This window comes from Moschus berezovskii, chromosome 9 (genome assembly GCF_049115385.1).
Source record: "Moschus berezovskii isolate FMDL1 chromosome 9, NW_MosBer_1.0, whole genome shotgun sequence".
Lineage (NCBI taxonomy): Eukaryota > Metazoa > Chordata > Mammalia > Artiodactyla > Moschidae > Moschus > Moschus berezovskii.
The window spans coordinates 26553102-26572933 of NC_142468.1; the positions used below are offsets into that span (position 1 = coordinate 26553102).

The 19832-nt window shown below is 44.6% G+C and overlaps 1 protein-coding gene across 2 annotated transcripts in view; it reads left to right on the plus strand.

The window, feature by feature from the left end:
• Positions 1–2114: 2114 nt before the first annotated feature.
• SPTB (spectrin beta, erythrocytic) overlaps positions 2115–19832 on the plus strand; it is a 127554-nt gene continuing 109836 nt past the window's right edge. The window contains exon 1 of one of the 2 annotated variants that reach the window (XM_055436859.2): positions 2115–2296. The gene's annotated coding sequence lies outside the window, so the exon portion shown is untranslated. Of the gene's footprint in view, positions 2297–2521; positions 3104–19832 lie in introns of those variants that run through there. The other variant, XM_055436860.2, reaches the window with a different exon arrangement.

Genomic DNA, 19832 nt, shown 5'->3' on the forward strand with positions numbered 1-19832 from the left:
ATTTCACTGTAACTCTATTAGCTGTAAAGCATTTGGAGATGCTGTCAGGATAACAGGCTCTGGAGCAAATGAGGTTGTATTGAATTATTTAGCTTTCAGCTGAAGTGGAGATAACTAAAGCAGCTGGGCTGGTTTGTAAAATCCTGGGGTAATCTGTCCACTGATTTGGTGCTTTTATCATATTAATTTTTTCCTCGTGGTTGAAAATTATAAATTTTAGGGCTATAAAGAAATATATGTGGGCAACTTCAGTTTAGAGCCACAAACCTAAAGCTAAGGAATTATCTGTTTTTGTAGTATATAATTATGTAGCTGCAGAGCTGCAATTCTAGGGAATCATGAATTTATTTAATAAGTTTATTCACACAAGGCTTTTTAAAAACATAAATACATAATTTACTCCATTTTTTCTTTCAAAAATAGATCAAGGATTTCTACTTGAGATATATGATAGTCTCAGCCTTTGAAGCTGGCCTGTTTTTCTTGAGTGTTCCTTGCCAGAATTTGGTTCTTAATTTTTAAATGAAAGAGACCTTTTTGTTTCTAACTCAGTAAAAAATACAAATGAACTCTTAAATGTTATCATAAAGGGAAAAGGGTGGATCATTGCTAATCTAATGCGTGACCACAAATATTCTTCTATTATCTTCCCTATATTACTAGAGTGTCTTGGGAAATTGAGCTTAATAAGGGCCCAGAAAACAAGATGGGGGTGTGGAGAGTTGTGTGGCTTTGTGACATCTGTGGGGTTTGCCCCACTTAGCCCAAATCAGGGTCTAAATACTCACTCTCAAGACATGTGACTGCAGCAGGAAGTGAAGTATCTTTGCATATGTTCAGTATATAGACTAAGAACTCACATCTGGCACTTAAACACCATTTTACTGGTGAATCCTGGAAAACAGCATAATTATACTCCCAAGCAAATAACTCAGGAGCAAGACTGTTCCGTTGTGAAGAACACCAGGCATCATCAAAGTTAAAACTCCTTTCTACATCCTTGCACTTCACATCGCCACTGCCATCCCCAAAACACCTGAGATTCCCTGGGTTGTTGTCTGGGTAGAAACTGTCCCAGCACGGCTGATGGAGAAAAGAGATGAAAACTGCGGCAAGGTGTATCACCAAGGCTTATTGAACAACGACCTTGTATAGTAAGAAAGTCAAGAAAGTGGACAGCCTTGCAAGCTGCCACTTCTGTGTCTCTCCCGAGGTGAGCAGAGGTGCTGTTGTCTTTCCTCTTTGGCACCAGCGTTTCTAGTGTTTTCTCGGGCCTACAGCATCCCACCCCACCCAGGCTTGCGGCGAGGAAGCCTCGATTCCCTGGAAACCAGGGCCGGCCAGGAGATGTCGGTGGGCTGGGGTGGCAGCTTGCCTGTTGATTACAGTCCCTGTAACATGCAAGCCGTGGGACTGCGCGCTGTGCCCCTCCGGCTTTGCCGGGTCCGCCCAGATCACACCAGGTTTGCAAACAGAGACACCGAGCTCTCGGGCTGGGGGCGAGGGTCTCCCGCCCAGTGCCCACGCCAACCCTCGCAGCGTCTGCTCTTACTGCCAGCCCCGAGAAGCCTGCCCCACAGTGCGCTTTCTAACACACCAGCCCCCGGGAACAATCTGTCTCTCCCAAACCCGCCGCAGCGAGGGCGCGCTGCCCGGGCGCCCGCCTCTCCTAACCTACGGCCTCAGCGGGTCTTTTAACGTATTTGAAAAACCTGACTGTATACAGTGGGGACGCGGGCTGGGAAAGGTTGGAGGGCTCATTTTCCTGGCCAGGCTTGCCGCTCTGAGTGCACGAATTAGGCCGGAGCTGCAGCCAAATCTCTTCCCAGCTGCAGGGGGCTCGGGGGAGCGCGCGGCGAGGGGAGGTGAGCGGCGATGGGGGCGCTGCGGGCCGCTCCGGCTTCGGGTGGTTCGGACTCGGGCCGTCCTCTGGGAGGCGGAGGCTGGCCGGGGGAGCCGCGCGGAGGCCGGGCAGGTGGCCCGGGGCTCGGAGGCTGATTGGCAGGTGCGGGAGTGGGTGGGGAAGGCGGGGGCTGGGCCTGGCGCTGCGGGAGGCTGCGGCCCCGCCTCTCCGCCCCCGCCGCGGGACTATCTGGTCCCGGCAGCAGCGATGTCCCCCGGCAGGAATGTCCCTCCTCAGATAATGTTATTTATATCTCTGGGCGGGTCCGCGGCTCGGCAGCACCAGGCGCCCGGCGGCCGCTGTGCCAGGAGCCCCGCGCTGCCCTCCTCCCCCTGCGCCGCCGCCGCTGCCGCCCCCGGGCTCGGGGTGGCCGCCGCTACAGCCCCAGCGCAGGTGAGTCCCCGGAGGGCCCGGCGGCCGGAGGGAGCTGGGCGCGGGTGCGGATGCGCGAGGCTGGGGCGCGCGGCGCGAGCGCAGAGGAGGCGCTGGGCCCAGGGGGCGCGTGACGCACGGCGCCCAGGGGACCGGGTGGGGGCCCAGCCCTGGGTGCCGGGCGTAGAGCCGCGGGAGGCCCTGGCGGCTGCGGCAGAGATCGCCCCGGGGCGCGGGAATCCGCGTGGGTTTCGGAGGCGCTTAGCGAGCTGGGCGCTTGCTTTGGAGAGCCGGATCCTGGAGCATCGCCCGGGGGCGCTGGGAGGGCGGTGAGCGGGATGCGTGTTCTGGTCCCGGGGCTGCCTCCCCCAGAACCCTGGCATGGGGACGAAGAGGGTTCTGCCTTTAGCCTGTCCGACCTCCCCGCTTCCCTCTCTGCTGGGCTTCTCAGCCCTGGGGCTGCTCAGATTCCCTTCTGGGGAACTTGTCTGCGCGCTGCTGGCAGCTCCGCGCTCAGGCAGGGAGAGAAGGGCAGCGGAGGGGCCGGGTGCAGCCCCAAGGAGAGGAGCTCAGCGTGGCCCAAGCCATCCTCCAAAGACCCTTCCCCTTCCACTCCTAAAGAATTCCACTCTTTCAAGCTGCTACACTCTACAGTCACCCGCCTCTCCAGTTTCTCTTTCTCCAACAACTTGGCCCTGAGAAACAGCAGAAAGTGGGAGAAATTAACAGCGTTAAAACAATCCCCAACTTCCACCAACTCGCCCAGACTTCCAAGGGTGGGGAAGTAGCGGCGGACTTGAGTACCGTTTCCGTGACAACGAGCCCCAGGTAGGGTTCTTGATTTTTCAGCCTATTAATATCCAAACCACTGTTTTCAGTGAGCAGTTAGAGGCGCCAGGAGTTAATAATAACACGCTGAAGGAAAATGAAAAGAAGACATAGTTTAGTTTCTTAGATGCTTCAGATGGGGGTGGTAGTGGTGAATATATAGTGACAGTATTTTTGCACCCAGAACTCCTGTGCCGAGAGTCTAGGCTGTCACTTCTAGGTAGGAGGCAGCAGTGCAAGACCCACAGCAGAGAGTTAGTCACGATCTATATACTTCAGTTCCTAAGGGAAGTGATTCAGGTGGTTCTTGAATGAGAGGAGTCTGCAGATCAAGATCGGGTACTATCTGCTACCCGATTCTTAGTTTCACAGTTGGTACCAAATTTTATTCTAGAATTCCCTCTTTGATCACCCTCTCATCCTATGACCTAAAACAGGTCATTTCCTATACCAGTTTCAGACTTTAACTCTTTTGCTAGGAGACCTGGGTTCCAGAATGTCTTGGGCAACTCTTTTTTTTTTTTTTATAAATGCAAAATATTTAAGAGTGCTGAATGCTCAGTACCCAGCACAGCTAGGCTTGTACTTGCCCAGAGGCTGTGGGCTAATTAGAAAAAGGAATATTAAGCTCACATTGAAGAAAAGCCCACCAGCCTTGAGACCACCTGACTTCTCAGAGGTGGGTCATTTACACAGAACTTTATCAAACCCTGAAGTTAAGTATAGCTGAAAGACGGCAGCCCTATACTAAAAAAAGGTGGCCTTTAGACAACCCTGCCCCTTAGCTCTAACCCTTAGCTTTATAGGTGGTCCAGTCACAATGACTGGGGATGAGCCAGTCCTGTTAATCCCAATTCTCGGAAGACTCAGTCTGCTTGTGGAATTGAAAGCACCCCAAACCTTCCAGGCATCCAGGACGGGCCTGGGTGCACAGGCGTATCAAGTTTTCCTGAGTGGCTTGCTCTGCTGAGAGCTGGAATACCGCCTTTTGCTCTGGTCATTGCTTCTTCCAAGTGTTCTGAAGGTGTCTTTTAGCAGAACACCTGCTAGATGGTTATCTTCAGGGTAGGTAAAGGTTGGCTGGAGGCATACTCCCACCTGGGATCCTATATGACAAGCTAAAAATGATTGTTTTAGGCAAAGTAGCTGTGAATGAAAGTGTTGAACTAAATTAAAAATCTGACGAATCTGCCACAGTTCTGGCTGTTTTTAGTAAATAAAAGTAATGGACTTTTTTTTTTTTTCCTGTTTTTTGCATACCAAACCAATGCCTAACCGGTACCTGGCTGTGGTGGACACTCAGTTAATCTTTGCTGAATGAATGAGAGATTGAGTAAATGAACACTCAGACTTTTCTTTGTATCATCCTCCTACTCAGTTGTCACTCTGCAAGGTGGCTCATATTATTAGCGTTTTACAAGTGAGAAAACAGGTTCAAGGAGATTAAACAGTTTGCCTCACATCACACAGTTGATGAGTGGTGGGGCTAGGATTCAGACTCTGCTGGTCAACCTTCTTTTTGAGGTTTGGCAGTCAGCAGTGGATATAGAAGTACAAGGTGGAAAGAGCTGGTTATAGGGTTGTCTATTAGCTTCACAGTTTTTCACTCTCCAGACCTTGGGTGATAATTCTGCATATATCAGAGAAGCTTTAAAAATATTGCTGAAGGGACGGGCCACCTCCCGCACTGTTCCCGCCAGTGTCCCCTTCCCCAATGGTAAGCCACTGCTGACTTGTCCTCCACGGGAGATCCTCCAACCCTAGCAGGATGAAGCTTGCTATTCTGGACCAAACCTGCAAAGCCCCCAAGGCTCACTTTCGAATCACCTGGGTTCTCTCTCTCACACGGTGGCCACTTTCCGGAAGATCTGTTTTGCAGGAACAAAATAATCATGAATATCAGTCAACACTTTGAGGAAGGGCAGGTATCAATGTTAAAATAAGCTATTTACATCCTGTTTTAAAAATATATATATACTGCTGAAGGCATTGGAGACTCACTTGCTCAGAGGTATTTAGCCATGCCCATTATGTGCCCGTCATTGTTTCAAGGACGGAACTGTAATTTTGGCAGTAGTCAAAGCATGGATTTTTTTTGAAAACAGATTTTCCTTTCAGTCGTGGACGTGGCCAGGAGGGCTTGATGATGCATGGGGACAGGGTGATAGGACAGAAGATAATTATAAAAAATTCATGAGGCAACACTGTTGGACTGGGAAGGGACCTTGGAGGTCACTGAGTCTAGCCTTCTATTTGTGTAGCTGTTTGCTTAAAGGTGAGACCCAGTGGTAATGTACCTGATGATTTATGTGCAGTGGTGGTACAGACCTTCCCTGCTTCTTATCATTTTAGTCTGTTTCTTTCCTTTCTCCCTCTCAAGGCCAGTATTGGGTTTATTTCCTGAAGTTCTGCCTAATATTAAACCACTGCCGTTTTCTTTCCTATGAGAGAGATTGTGAGAGGGTATATTTTCATGTCCAATACTTCCATCCTAGCAAAATCTTTAAAAGGTATTGGAGATAGGATAAAAGACATGAAGGGGCATTCAACTCTAAACTGCTCCATAACCTCCCCATCGCCTGTTGGGTGTACAGATGTATGCATTTTTGCACAATAGGTATTAATATCTTGAGTGGATACAGATTTTAAGACAAATAATTATGTAGCATTTCTGGAGCAGTGGAGAAGGAAAAGACCATAGAGAGTTATTGGGACTGTCAAATACCTGTTTTAATCTAAACACAGTCGCTAAATTGCTCTTGAAGTATGTTGTTCCAAATTTCAAAATCAAACACAAAATTATGCTCTCTGTTCAAGACCTGAAATGGTAGGAAACGTGACCAGTGGGAAGTTTAGAGTGATATAAAGTACATTTCTTCATAATTTTAAAAATAACCTTGACCTGCAGATTAACATTTATCAATTGACTTGGGAGGATCAAGGATGAAAGTAACTCTGCTGTGTGGGCTGATGAGAAATTTAGTTTTGGAATGAGGACCGGTAGGGAAGTTCATGGATACTGGGTGCTGGAATCATAAGAATATGACTAGTTGAAAATTACCATGGAAAGAAATATTTTATCTTAAAAGTAGTTTATATCGACTTAGTTTTTGTTTTTGTTTTTTTACAGATAGCTGTTCAGTTACTCCTCTGCTTTAGATAAGAAATCTGGGGAGAAAGAGTAAATGCAGTGGTCTGTGTGCCAGAATCATCATGTAGCATTTGCTGGGTTTATCACAGAGAGGCAGTTTTCCCTCTAACACCCCCGGAGGTGAAGGTTACCTGGTTTCAGAGATGGAGATGGTGATTGAGGGAAGGTGTAGGAGGCAGTCAGGAGAATTCGCTGTCAGGTCTGGCTGCACTCACTGAATTGTCAACTCCCCTTGGTAAATATTTAGAAAATGTCATAGCGTGTTTCCTTTATTGCTGTGCTTATTTCTTAACTCACAAGCCAGGCACTCCACCTTCTTCCATTTTCATCCAGCCTTAGCTGACTATCAAACCACCAGGGAATTCCGAGCCTTCCAGCTCACAGTCTTAGAGGGGGTCACAGACAGAAAATGCTTCCTCAGTGGATTGCCATCTAGCTAGCTTATGACATTCCCAGGCCTCCTTTTCATCTTTCTTTTGCCTTTTCCTGGTAACTAGAGATATTACAAAGCTGTCGTGTCTTCCTACCTCAGCGAGGCCTTTTCAGGCTTTGCCATAATGTTTAATTTCTACATTATACCTGTGCAGACCTGGCCAAGGGTATAATTACAAGGGCAATTAAAACCGAGACACGTATCATGTTAGCAGTGGGGGCAAAAGTGGGGCTTCCTTTCGTCTTTTCATTTGAATGCTATAAATTTAGCAACTGAAAAGGTACAGGGCTAAAAAAAAAAAAGACTTTGTGATGAACTGGGCTCAGATCATCCAGGATATTTATGAAAAGAATAACAGGGCACCTTGACAGCTAAAGAACAATGATTGCTTTGAATTATGTTCAGCTCAAGAGTTTCCTCCATCATGAAAAGGAGAAACTTGGATAATCCTGAAAATAGGTTGAAAATCATTTCCATTTATACCAGATGTAAATATGGGTGTGGCTCACTTGAGAATTCAAAGCACCTCAAAATGAAGCATACCTTGAAGACATAACTTACGAGGACTGGAAAGGGACTTCTAGCCTCACTCTGTTCCTCTGCTCACTTTCGGCCTGTTTCCAGCAGCCCCTTTGTTGTTGTTGTTAAGTTGCTCAGCTGTGTCCGACTCTTTTTCGACCCCATGGACTGCAGCACACCAGGCTTCCCTGTCCTTCACCATCTCCTGGAGCTTGCTCAAGCTCATGTCCATTGATTTGGTGATACTATCCGACTGCCTCATCTTCTATCCTCCTCTTCTCCTCCAGCCTTCAATCTTTCCCAGCATCAGGGTCTTTTATTTTTTTTAATTGAAGGATAATTGCTTTACAGAATTTTGTGGTTTTTGGTCAGACATCAACAAGAATCAGCCATAGGTACACCCATGTCCCCTCCCTCCCCAACCTCCCTCCCATCTCCCTCCCGTCATCAGGGTCTTTTTTTAATGAGTTGGTGCTTTGCATCAGGTGGCCAAAGTTTTGGAGCTTCAGTTTCAGCATCAGTCCTTCCAATGAATATTCAGGACTGATTTCTTTTAGGATTGACTGATTTGATCTCCTTGCTGTCCATAGGACTCTCAAGAATCTTCTCCAACACCACAGTTCAAAAGCATCAATTCTGTGCTCAGCGTTCTTTGCGGTCCAACTCTCATATCCATACATGACTACTGGAAAAACCATAGCTTTGACTAGATGGACCTTTGTTGACAAAGTAATGTCTCTGCTTCTTAATATGCTATCTAGGTTGGTCATAGCTTTTCTTCCAAGAAGCAAGTGTCTTTTAATTTCATGGCTGCAGTCACCATCTGCAGGGATTTTGGAGTCCAAGAAAATAAATTCTCTCGCTATTTCCATTGTTTCCCCATCTATTTGCCATGAAGTGATGGAATTTGATGCCATGATCTTCATTTTTTGAATGTTGAGTTTTAAGCCAGCTTTTTCACTCTCCTCTTTCACCTTCATCAAGAGACACTTCAGTTCCTTTTTGCTTTCTGCCATAAGGGTGGTATCATCTGCATATCTGAGGTTATCACAGCAATTTTGATTCCAGCTTGTGCTTCATCCAGCCCAGCATTTTGCATGATATACTCTGCATAGAAGTTAAATAAGCAGGGTGACAATATACAGCCTTGACCTACTCCTTTCCCAATTTGGAACCAGTTCATTGCTCCATGTCAGATTCTAACTGTTGCTTCTTGATATGCATACAGATTTCTCAAGAGGCAGGTCAGGTGGTCTGGTATTCCTATCTCTTGAAGAATTGTCCACAATTTGTTGTGATCCACACAGTCAAAGGCTTTAGTATAGTCAATGAAGCAGAAGTAGATGCTTTTCTGGAATTCTTTGCCTTTTCTATGATCCAACAGGTGTTGGCAATTTGATCTCTGGTTCCTTTGCCTTTCTAAATCCAGCTTGAACATCTGGGAGTTCTCAGTTCTGTTGAGAACTAAGGAGTGATCAGTCAGTTTCACCTTCCTGAATATTTCCTTCAGGGTGAAAGAGTTAGAAAAGGCCTTTCATAATACTGACTCCAAGCCATAAGTCATAGAGCCTTAGAGCTGGAAAGGCCTGAGAGAGCCACCTGATAAATATTTAGAAAGAGCAAATGTTGGATACCTACTGTATGCATTACCCTGTCATATCCTGAGGACATAAAAAGGTGTCCAGTGGAGACTCACTGGTCTGGTGGGGAAAGGACTTGCAAACAGTGATTTTACAGGACACCTGAGAAATAGCCCCACTGGGGAAGAGTCTGATTTAGGCTGGAGAGTGTCTGGGGTTTTCCTGATGGAAGAAGGGAGAATGGGCGCGGATGGGACCCTAGCACACAGCCTGTCAGAGACGTGCAATAGAGTGTGATTAGATTAGGAGAAGAGGAGTAGTTCTCTGTGCCTGGAGTATAGACCACAGTCCAGGAATGGGCTAGATATGTGACCCTAAAGATGGTATGAGTTTAGTGTGTGAAGAAGTTGAACCATTGAAGGTTCAAATTGAAATCGATAAGCATTTTGAGCAGAGGAGAGACCTGATCAGATCCTTGTTTAGACAGAGCTCACTGGCGGCAGCAAAGGGAATGTGAACTAAGATCAGCCAGTACAAGATGATGACCACACATGATATATGGTTCACTTAGTTTTCAGGAGGCCTTTGTTAAGTGTGTCGCTTTATTTTATTCTACAATGACCATGTGACGAGACAGGGAACAGTCAAGGAAACAGGATCAGAAACATACAAGCGTTTGTCCAAAATCCCTGAATGTGTGGTAGAACTTGACTTCAGTCAGTTTCCTTATTTCAAGGCTGGGACTTTGTCCAGATCTTCTCAGTGGAATAGTTGAATATTCTGGGCCTTCTGGTTGAGATAGTAATTGCTTTCTTTCTCCTGGAGAAAAGGAGAAGAAAAGTTGTTACAGTATTCACTCTTTAGCCACAAAACCTTAAGAGTGGCCCTTCAGCTTCTACACAGATGATGTTACAAAGTAGTGTCAAGCATACATGTGGATTCCCAGCATGCTATAGATAAGTGATGGATTTATATGTCTATTAATTGATGTTTTGGCTTCTTCAGTCTCTTACCCCAAATTTACTGGGTGTTATTATGCATATGTCTCATTTTGGGCTTCAAGAACCTCTTTTTGTCCAGTGATCCTGCATGCCTTGATTTGTGCTTACTTCAGTCTTCAACAAATACTTAATGAGCTCTCAGTTACTTGCCAGACATATTTTAGGCCCAGGGGATACAGCGGTGAAGATGATAAAAAATAGTCTGACATCATGGAGCACATTCTAGTTGGGTGAGACAGGTACTAAACAACAGATTGCAGATGAACATCTATCATAATTTTAGGTGATATAAAAGAAAAAATAGTGCGAAGAGAAAGAGAGGGAGGTGATTCTACTATTTGGTGTTAGATGGCTGGGAAGGGCCTCTCTGAATTTTCCGTTGAGTTGAGACCCAAATGAAACAAAGAACAGGAATGAAGATGTTTGCGGGGAAGAGATTCAGGTTGAGCGGGAAGGTCCAGAGACGGGTGTCACTGCTATGTCCATGGAGTGGCAGGAAGCCAGTATGACTGGAGTGGAGGGAGCCAGAGGGGAGCACAGGATGTAATATTGGGGGGGAATTGGGTCTGGATCATGCAGGCTTTGCAACCAGGTGACAACTTTGGGTTTCAGCCCTACAATTGGAAGTCACAGGAAGTTGTGGGCAGGGAGTGACTTGTTCATATTGGTGTTTTAGGAGAATTTTTCTGGCTGTCCTATGGAAGATTGATTGTAGGGGAGTGAAATGAAAGCTACTGCAAGTGGTCCAGGGTAGCGATGTAGACCCGGTGTGATGGTGGTGGGGGTGGAGAGATGCAGCTGGCTTCTGGATGAATCAGTTAGGTAGAGTTGATGGAACTTGGATACAGAAGATGGGAGAAAAAGAGTAAGTCAGGGATGATTCAGCTGGTTTTGATCGGAGCTACTAGAAGAATGAAAAAGCCATATAGTGAGATGGGGCTATGTCTTATCAAATGTACTGTGGGCTACTATTTTTTTGTTTTCATTGAGGAGTTGATTTGGAATCGACTCAGGCAGGTAATACCAGAAAGGTGTTTTATTGTGAGTGACTCATCTGTTTTGAGGTAAAGCCTCAAATGTGCAGTTAGTTCTCTGTGCTTTGTACCTTTACTTTTAGGTCATTCTCACAACATCTCCATTATGTGATAAAAATTAAGACACAATACAGACCTTCTGTAATTAGAAATGTTTTCAATTTGCTGATTAGAGCCCACTTTTTAACACTTTTTGGTTATCATTTTAAAAAGGAACTTTTAAAATTATTGAAGTGAATGGTTGAAAAGTGTATCCACTCTGTACAAGGGAACGCAGTGAAAAGTAGAAGTCTTTCTTCCCCTCCCTTCAGTCCTACTCCTAAAAAGTTAGCAATGTCAACCGTATCCTGTGTATCCTTTAAGAAAAATTCAGTGCATATATAAGCATATGTGGAGAAGGCAATGGCACCCCACTCCATTACTCTTGCCTGGAAAATCCCATGGATGGAGGAGCCTGGTAGGCTGCAATCCATGGGGTTGCTAAGAGTAGGACATGACTGAGTGACTTCACTTTCACTTTTCCCTTTCATGCATTGGAGAAGGAAATGGCAACCCACTCCAGTGTTCTTGCCTGGAGAATCCCAGGGACGGGGAACCCTGGTGGGCTTCCGTCTGTGGGGTTGCACAGAGTCAGACATGACTGAAGTGACTTAGCAGCAGCAGCATATGACCTGAGACATACTTTCCAAGTCCTGAACATTTCTCCCAGAGTCCTTTACGTCAGTCTTCCTGGAACATTCCTGGCCCAAGTAATCTCTCCCTTATCCAAGTTTGTTAAAGGGCTAGTTACATATACTGCTTAATTTGAACATAATTATATACTTCTTCTGTCACTATTTAGCTGTTCTTGAAAAGTGTTAGTTGCTCAGTTGTGTCCAACTCTTTTGCGACCCCATGGACTGTCCATGGGATTCTCCAGGCAAGAATACTGGAGTGGGTTTCCATTTCCTTATGTCCATCTATTATTCAACAAGATGTATCTTAAGAGCAAGAACTGATTTGAATTGTATTTTATCAGATTATAATTTGATATGAATTATAGTCACAGGTCTTACATAAAGCTCTGCCTAATGATTTTACACATAGAAATTCGGTTAGTAATTTTTGGAATGTGCACTTTGACAGTCGATCCCTAGTGGGGCGATGCTGGTACACTGGGATTATTTTAATTAAAACTTGTCAGATGATAGCTGCCAACAAAGCCACCTTCTTAGTGGGTCACAAAGGTGTCCATTCCCAGGGAATGGTAACTGGATACTGCTCCTTTGGATGAAGAGCTTTCTAATATGCTCGGGCTCAGTCTCTTATCCCCTCTTCAGATGGCATTGCATCTAAATGTCAGAAACAAGATATTTTTATTTGCCCTGAAATGATAAAGAACAGGTATTTAATGAGCATGCATGTGTGCATGCTCAGTCACTTCAGGCATGTCTGACTCTTTGTGACCCTATAGACAGTAACCCACCAGGGGATTACTATGGGATCTGTGGGATTCTGTCTGTGGGATTCTCCAGGCAAGAATACTGGAGTAGGTTGCCATGCCCTCCTCCAGGGAATCTTCCCAACCCAGGGATCGAACCTGCATCTCCTGCATTGCAGGCGGATTCTTTACCTCTGAGCCACCAGGGAAGCCCTTAGTGAGCATGGCAGCCATTCAATTTTTTAAATTACTAAAAGCATATATAGCATAAAAGTTACCACTTTAACTATTTTTTTTTTCACTTTAACTATTTTAAGTGCTCAGTTCAGTGACATAGGGCTTCCCTTGTGGCTCAGGTGGTAAAGAATCTGCCTGCAGTGTGGGAGACCTGGGTCTGATCCCTGGGTTGGGAAGATCCCCTGGAGAAGGGAAAGGCTGCCCACTCCAGTATTCCGGCCTGGAGAATCCCGTGGACTGTACAGTCCATGGGTTGCAAAGAATCGGACACGGCTGAGCGACTTTCACTTTCAGTGACATAAGCACATGCTCATTGTTGTATAACCATCATCACCATCCATGTCCAGAATGTTTCTCATTTTCCAAAACTCAAACTCTGTACCCACTAAACACTAACTCCCATGAATCACCTAGCAACCGCCACTTTACTTTCTGTCTCTATGTATTTGCGCACTCTACATGCCGCATGTAAATACTGATAGAATCAAGTAATACTGTATTTATTCTTTTGTGACTGGCTTATTTCACTTAGTATGTTTTCAAAGTTCACCCATGTTGTCATATGGGTCAGAATTCCCTTCCTGAATGATATTCAATTGTATGTATTTTTTCACATCTTTATCTGTTCATCTATTGATGGGCACCTGAGTTGCTGCCATTCTTGGCCATTGTGATTAATGCTGCTATGAATATGGATATGCGAACATCTCTTCCAGAGTTTGCTTTCCCTTCTTTTGGGTATATACTCAGAAGTTACCCCAGTATATTGCTGAATAGTTCTATTTTTGGCTTTTTAAGAAACCAAACCATGCAGTTTTAATATTTCTCCTCGATATTTGTTGTTTTCAAAGGGAAGGACAAAATCTGTTAACATCCTCACCTTTGGGACTGAACTGATCTTGAAAATTGTTCCTTTGAGAGCTCTACCTTAAGCAGGGAGTTTGTCATCAAAGTTCTTCAATTTGTCCATTTATTAGTTACCTATTTTTAAACTGTAGACTTTTAGAGGAGAGGCGAGAGATGTTGCTTTGTAGAACGTGGAGCCCAAGCTCAAGGGGTAAGGGTGTAAATATTACATGATGATTATTTCAGCCAAAATATCTCCTTGAGCTGAATGACAAGAGTTTGGGTTGCTTCCAGCTCCTTTTCTCTTGCTGTTTGCCCTTGGGCAAAGAACCTTCTTTTCTGACATATTTTTTCAGTGGTGTGTGTGTGTGGTGGCACCTTAATGTTTATTATTATCCTTTAAATTGCTTCAGATTTTCTTGTAATGACTGAATGTTACCTCATCTGGCAGCCCCTCTCCTTCCCCAGGACCTGGGGCAGCACCGAGTGCTTCCTCCTGCATATTTTTGAGCACCTTTCTCATTGTTTTGTTACAGGAAGGATCATCTTGTTTTTTAATTGACCACTTGCCTTCTACACCTTTAGGCCATGCTTCTTGTGATGGGGAACAGGATTGCGCTCTTTTTTTAAATTAATTTTCCCAGCACCTAGAGTCATGCTTGGTACGTGGACGGGAGTGACTCAAAAATAGTTATTGATTAAAAAAGTAAAGACTAATGAAATATTATCATAATATAATAATGAAACATTACTATAATTGCATAATTAGAATAATGAGTTATTCTAATTCAACATTTATTATGTGCTGGCACTATGCTGAGAGTTTTTATATGTATTTGTTATTTCTATTATCATCCTAATTAGATGAAAAAATCAGTCTTAGAGAAGTTTAATTACCCTAAATTACATACCTAGAGGATCAAAGCTGAACCCTGGTATATTTTTCTAGAGTGCTTGCCTGGAGTCACCACACCCATCATATTTGTATATACATCAGTATTCCACAGGTCTTAATTCTAAGACTTTTTCTTTTATCCTACATCCTTAATGATCTGAATTTAGAGATATAATAAGCTGTATACCTTTATGTGTTTCCATATATTTTCAATGATTTACCTTATAGGCTTGAGTTCCCTGATTAGCTGTTAATAATCAATGTTCTGAATCCTGTTTCTGAAATAGTTCTTTGACATCTGAGGATGAAGATGCTGATTAGTATTATACAGTATACCCTCTGTCATAGGCAGCTCTCCACGTCGCTGTTCGAAGGGGTCTGATATTGTCAGACACAGTGGCCTCCTTCCAGACCCAAGTCCCAGGTTCTCTGCAATATTTGACTGGTAACCACTCTTGCTTTGAAACTATGCCCTCTCTTGGCATCCTTTTCTCTCCTCCCAGCTTGCTTACCATTGCATCTTTCTGGTTTTTCTGTTTCTACCTCTCTGTACTGTGCTTAAGTCTCTTCAGTCATGTCTGACTTTTGGTGACCCTATGGACTTAGCCCATCAGACTCCTCTGTCCATGGGATTCTCCAGGCAAGAATACTGGAGTGCGTTGCCATCCCTCCAGGGTATCTTCGTAACCCAGGGATCAAACCCACATCTCCTTCCTCTCTACCGGTTTGTAACTATGGGGGTGGCCAGTGCATCCAAATCTGTATCTCTGGCCCCAGTCTCCTCTCTCAGTTCCAGGTCTGCCTCCAAGCTGTCTACTAGCAGTCTCCATTTGGCTGTAGCAAGAGGTCCAAACACTCCATGTAGCAACAGGGCTTCTCAGTCCCCTTCTTTGCCCCCAGACCTACTCTTCTGCCCCTTTTCATAGCTAAGTTCATGTTGTCACCATCCTCCCAAGTAAGAACCTCAGCAACTTTGTAGTTTTTCTTCTTTTCACACTTCTGCATTCTGTTGGCTGCCAGCTCCTATTCATTTTTTCTCTAACAATTTCAAGTTAGTTTGTTTCTTTCAATTTCCACTGTCCCTATTCTTATCTCATGTTTGAATAATTGGCCTCCAGTCTGTCTTCCTAACCCAATCTCAGAATTATTTTTAAAAACATGAGACTGACTGAGTCATTCAACTGCTTGAAAATCCTTAATGGTTCCCTGTTGCCCCCAAATAAAGTTTAAACAGGCAGACAGGGACCTTTGCAACTTGTTCTAACCTTCTTTCCAAGCTTCATTCCCTCTCCATTAACCCCACATTGGGATGCAATTTTTTTTTTTTCTGGCCACAGTGAGTGGCATGCAGAGTCTTAGTTCCCTGACCAGGGATTGAACCATGTGCCCTGTGTTGGGAGCTCAGAGTCTTAACCACTGAACCACCAGGGAAGTTCCCATTTATCCCACATTAGATGCTTGTGACTGTTTAAACTTGGGGTGCATTTTCATGCCTCCATGACTTTTCTTCTATTGTTTTCTAGGCCTAGAATATCGTTTTCCCTTTCCTTGGCCTTGAACTTTCACACACATACCACTAAAGTCCCTGATCAAACATAACCACTTTGATTCTTTCCCTCTTCCCTAACCCAGGAAGACACCTCACTCTCCTCTGAGTTCTTATGCTGTCACTTTTCACATGGTACCGTGGCTGCTTGTATACAGGTGTGGCTTTCCTCTAGATTATGAGTTCCTTGAAGAAGAGATATTTGTCTGGTGCCCATGGGTGCTTAACTCAGGGTCTGGCTCACATATGGTGCTGAAAAAATGCTGGTTGAGGGGACTTTCCTGGTGGTCCAGTGGTTATGATTTTGCCTTTCAGTGCAGGGGGCACAGGTTTGATCCCTTGTTGGGGAACTAAGGTCCCACATGGTTGAGTTGGGTGATAGGGGAAGTTTTAAGAATATCTAACAGAGAGAATAATCCCCCACATTTTGACCTATAGAAGATTGTGAAGAAGCGTTAATGGGAGGCACCAGCTGTTGACAGGGATGGGTAAGGAGTAGAGTGCATGCTTTAGACCTAAGGCGGCTGTCTTCCCACCTGTGTATTCCCTGATTGCTTTTCGCTTAGTGGAGGGAAAAGTAACCTCTGACTTTTAAGTTACATCATCAGAATATGTGTATTGCTAGAAAAATTTAGTTACTCATCAAGAATACAGTCACTCCTACCTCATTTTTCAGTGAATGTTTGAGGCTGACCCTTAGAATGTAGCTATGTAAAGCTCTTTCAGTGGGTGTTTTAGGCCAATATACACAAGATTTGCTTTATAATGGTGAAGAGTTAAGAAAGGCATTTCAGAAAAAAAAAAAAAAAGACCCCCCAAATTCCTGTATAGAGGTTTTGTGTTGTTTTTTTTTTTTCTGGGTGCATTTAACCTTTGTTTGTCCTTAAGGCATGTCAAAGCAGAAACAACCTTGTAAAATATTACAGCACTTATTTCTTGGTATGTTCTGCCCTCCTTTTTGCCTTACCCAGACAAAAAGTGAGTTTCACCAGGGGCCGGACTCCCAGCATACTGCTTGCTCAGGCCTTTGAGAGTGTTTTGTTTCTTTCAACAAAACTCTTTGTCATGGACACACTCCCACTGCAATCCAGCCACTCTCTTCTTTTGCTCTGTTCTGTGCCCAATTGATAGGAGTTGGTTTTTAGCTTCCAACGGCTAAGAGTGGGGCTGCTAGGCCTTTATAAACATGTGCAGAGGTTCTGAGGGGAACCAATAAATGAAAGGTCCTCACGATGCCTTGGAAAGGGACCTCCCTGGTGGTCCAGTGGTTAAAACTCCCCACTTCCACTGCAGGGGCAATGGCTTCGACCCCTGGTAGGGAAAACGAGATCCTGCGTGGAACAGCCAAAAAGATTTTATTAAAATGCCTTGGAAAGATGTGTCTGGGATAAAGAGAGCCATAGTGGGACCCGGAGGTAAAGAAACAAAGGAAGAAGGGACTTGACCAAGACAACCAAAGGTCCCGGGGAGCCCTGAGGGGCATAATTAGGTCTGTGGTGAGCAGACAACAGCCAACAAATCTGATGCAGAGGTGACTGAGCATCGGATCAATTCATAACAACCTCTAGAAGGTCTAGATAGAATGGCATGGAGGTCAGTGTTCACTATCCGTCTCAAGGATTACTAGGTGCCATCGTAAAGGCTACCAGCAGGCCGACTACTGGTTAGTGGCCTGGGTGCATGCTTTTTGAGTGGACAAGCCTTTTTCTTTTATTTTCAGGGATGATTTACTTTGTAGTACGTTAGCTGTGCTCTCGTCTCGGTTTTCCCATTTAAAATCTAGGCTACTGCTGACGGCTCAGGCTCTTCCTTTCTCTGCAAGGTGGATGTGTGCATTCCGTACGTGCTTTCTGCAACTGCTGGGAAATCTCCATGCCCAGACACTTCAAGTCTGAAGCAGGAGGGTCCCTCATGGTAGAAAGTTATTAGAAGAGCAGAGGTGTTTACAGGCACAGAGAGTGAGGTGCTGTGTTACAACCAAAGTAGACTACTCTGGGGCAAGAAGTAGACACCCTCCGCAAGGCAGGGACCCGCATCTGTGAGGACAAACGAGGTCACTTGCATTCAAAGCTGTGTGCAGTCACTTTGTCCAGGAGACTGGAAAAATACTCGGACCAGCAGCAGGTCGTTGGGTGAGCTGGTAGGTGCGTAGAAGAGCAGGTAACTCAGTTCTGTGCCCTCAGTGTAGCGACTCCATCGGCAGCCTCGGTTTAGCTGCTCTCACTGCTTCTGACCCAGAAAACACTCAGAAAATGACTGCAGTGAGACACATCTGCAAGGTGAAGCTTTCAGTTCAGGTTGGGGGAGGGATGCGGAGCTGATCCCCAGGGTTCGGTACTTACTTCCTAAATGTGCTGGGAGTGAGCTTGGTTTACGCTCCGACCCAGGGGAAGTCACTTTACATCTCGCCCTGTTTCCACCAGCGAACAGCGCCTTCTGCTTGTTTTGCATAAGCCTTGTGCCTCCTCTGCAGAAGAGGAAGGGAATGAACTGGGAGCTATAAAACTCCTGGCGTCATAAATCTTTGCAAACAGCAGTCTAGTGAGCAGTGTATTTGGTTGGCAAGTAATCATCACAGTCTATACTTGGTTTCTCTGCCTGTGAAATGGTGGGAAAGCTTTCTCATTGAAATGTGAAAGAGATCAAAATGAAATAGTGTATTTTCCTTTTTAAAAACCTGATGCTTAAAGCATCAAAACAGCTCAAAGAGAGATGTTCTACAGATAAATGTACTCTCTGAGCACCTTGCAGACATCCCCTAATAACCTAGAAATTTTCTCCAAAGAACATCTGGTTCAGCTCCTCAGCTCCGTTTTTTATAATACCATTAAGGGAGATCTGCAGAGGGAAGGTGGTTTGCCTGAGGTTGCAAAGTTAGCTGGTTGCAGGGCTACAAGTGGAACCTAGTTCTCTTAATCCATGGCGTAGTCCTACCTCTCTCCCTCTTTCTCTTCCTCCCTTTCCTCCTCCTCTTCCTACAGCTCTTAAAAACTGGCTTTAAAAAATTGCAACGTGAACACATACCCATGATAAAAATAATTCAAACAGTACAGAAGAATGTGAATGGCACTCCTAGACCTATTACTGGAGGCAACCACCATTAACTATTTCTCATATATCCCTCTAGAGATTTTCTAGGCATGTATAGACATATACACATAGATATAGAGAGGTATGTGGTTGTGTTAGTGTGTGTGTGTGCATATGTGTGTGCATGTAACACACACAGGTTAATGTATGCATATGTAAGTGTATATAACACATACAGGTTTATATATGTTCATACGTTATGTGTGTAACATATATACATGCACATCTGTGTATATGTATGTTGTGGTTATTTTTTGTACTGCTCTGGACCTTGCTCTTTTCATTTAATGATGAGACGCTTTGGATGTCTTCTGTATCAGATTATTAGATTACGTGCTTTCATTCTTTAAAAAAAAATTTTTTTTGTTTGGCTGCACTGGGTCTTAGTTGTGGCATGCAGAATCCAGTTCCCTGACCAGGGGTCAAACCCAGGCCCCCCACATCGGGGGTGCAGAATCCCAGCCACTGGATCACCAGGGAAGTCCCACCTTCTCGCATTCTTAACAGCAGTATGGTATCGTATATTCCTATCTCTTCATGATGACTTTAATATGTACAAGCAGCATCATGGAGTTTAAGTCTTGAATTCATGTTACCGATGTAATAATGTTTTATATTAGCATCCAGGGAGGGGAAGAACTTCTATCAAGGTCAGATGGTTTGAGAAATCTGAGACCTTGCTCCTGTTTCCTGTTGCTAGTTAACTTGTGGGCCCCTGTCATATGTCAGGTATCATGCTTGGGACTTTAAGTGTCTTAACTCATTTAATTTCTCACAACAGTCCATTGAGTTAGATATAATTCCTCTTTTACTGGTGAGGAGGTTGAGGTTGGTCAAACCAACTTCGCTTAAGGGTCACACAGTCAATCAAGTGCCAGACTCCAGGTTTGAACCCAGATCTGCTTGGCTCCAAAGCCTTTTTCATTGTCTGAAATCTGGGACAGTAGGAAGAATGGTTATAGTGGGTTTGAAGTTCA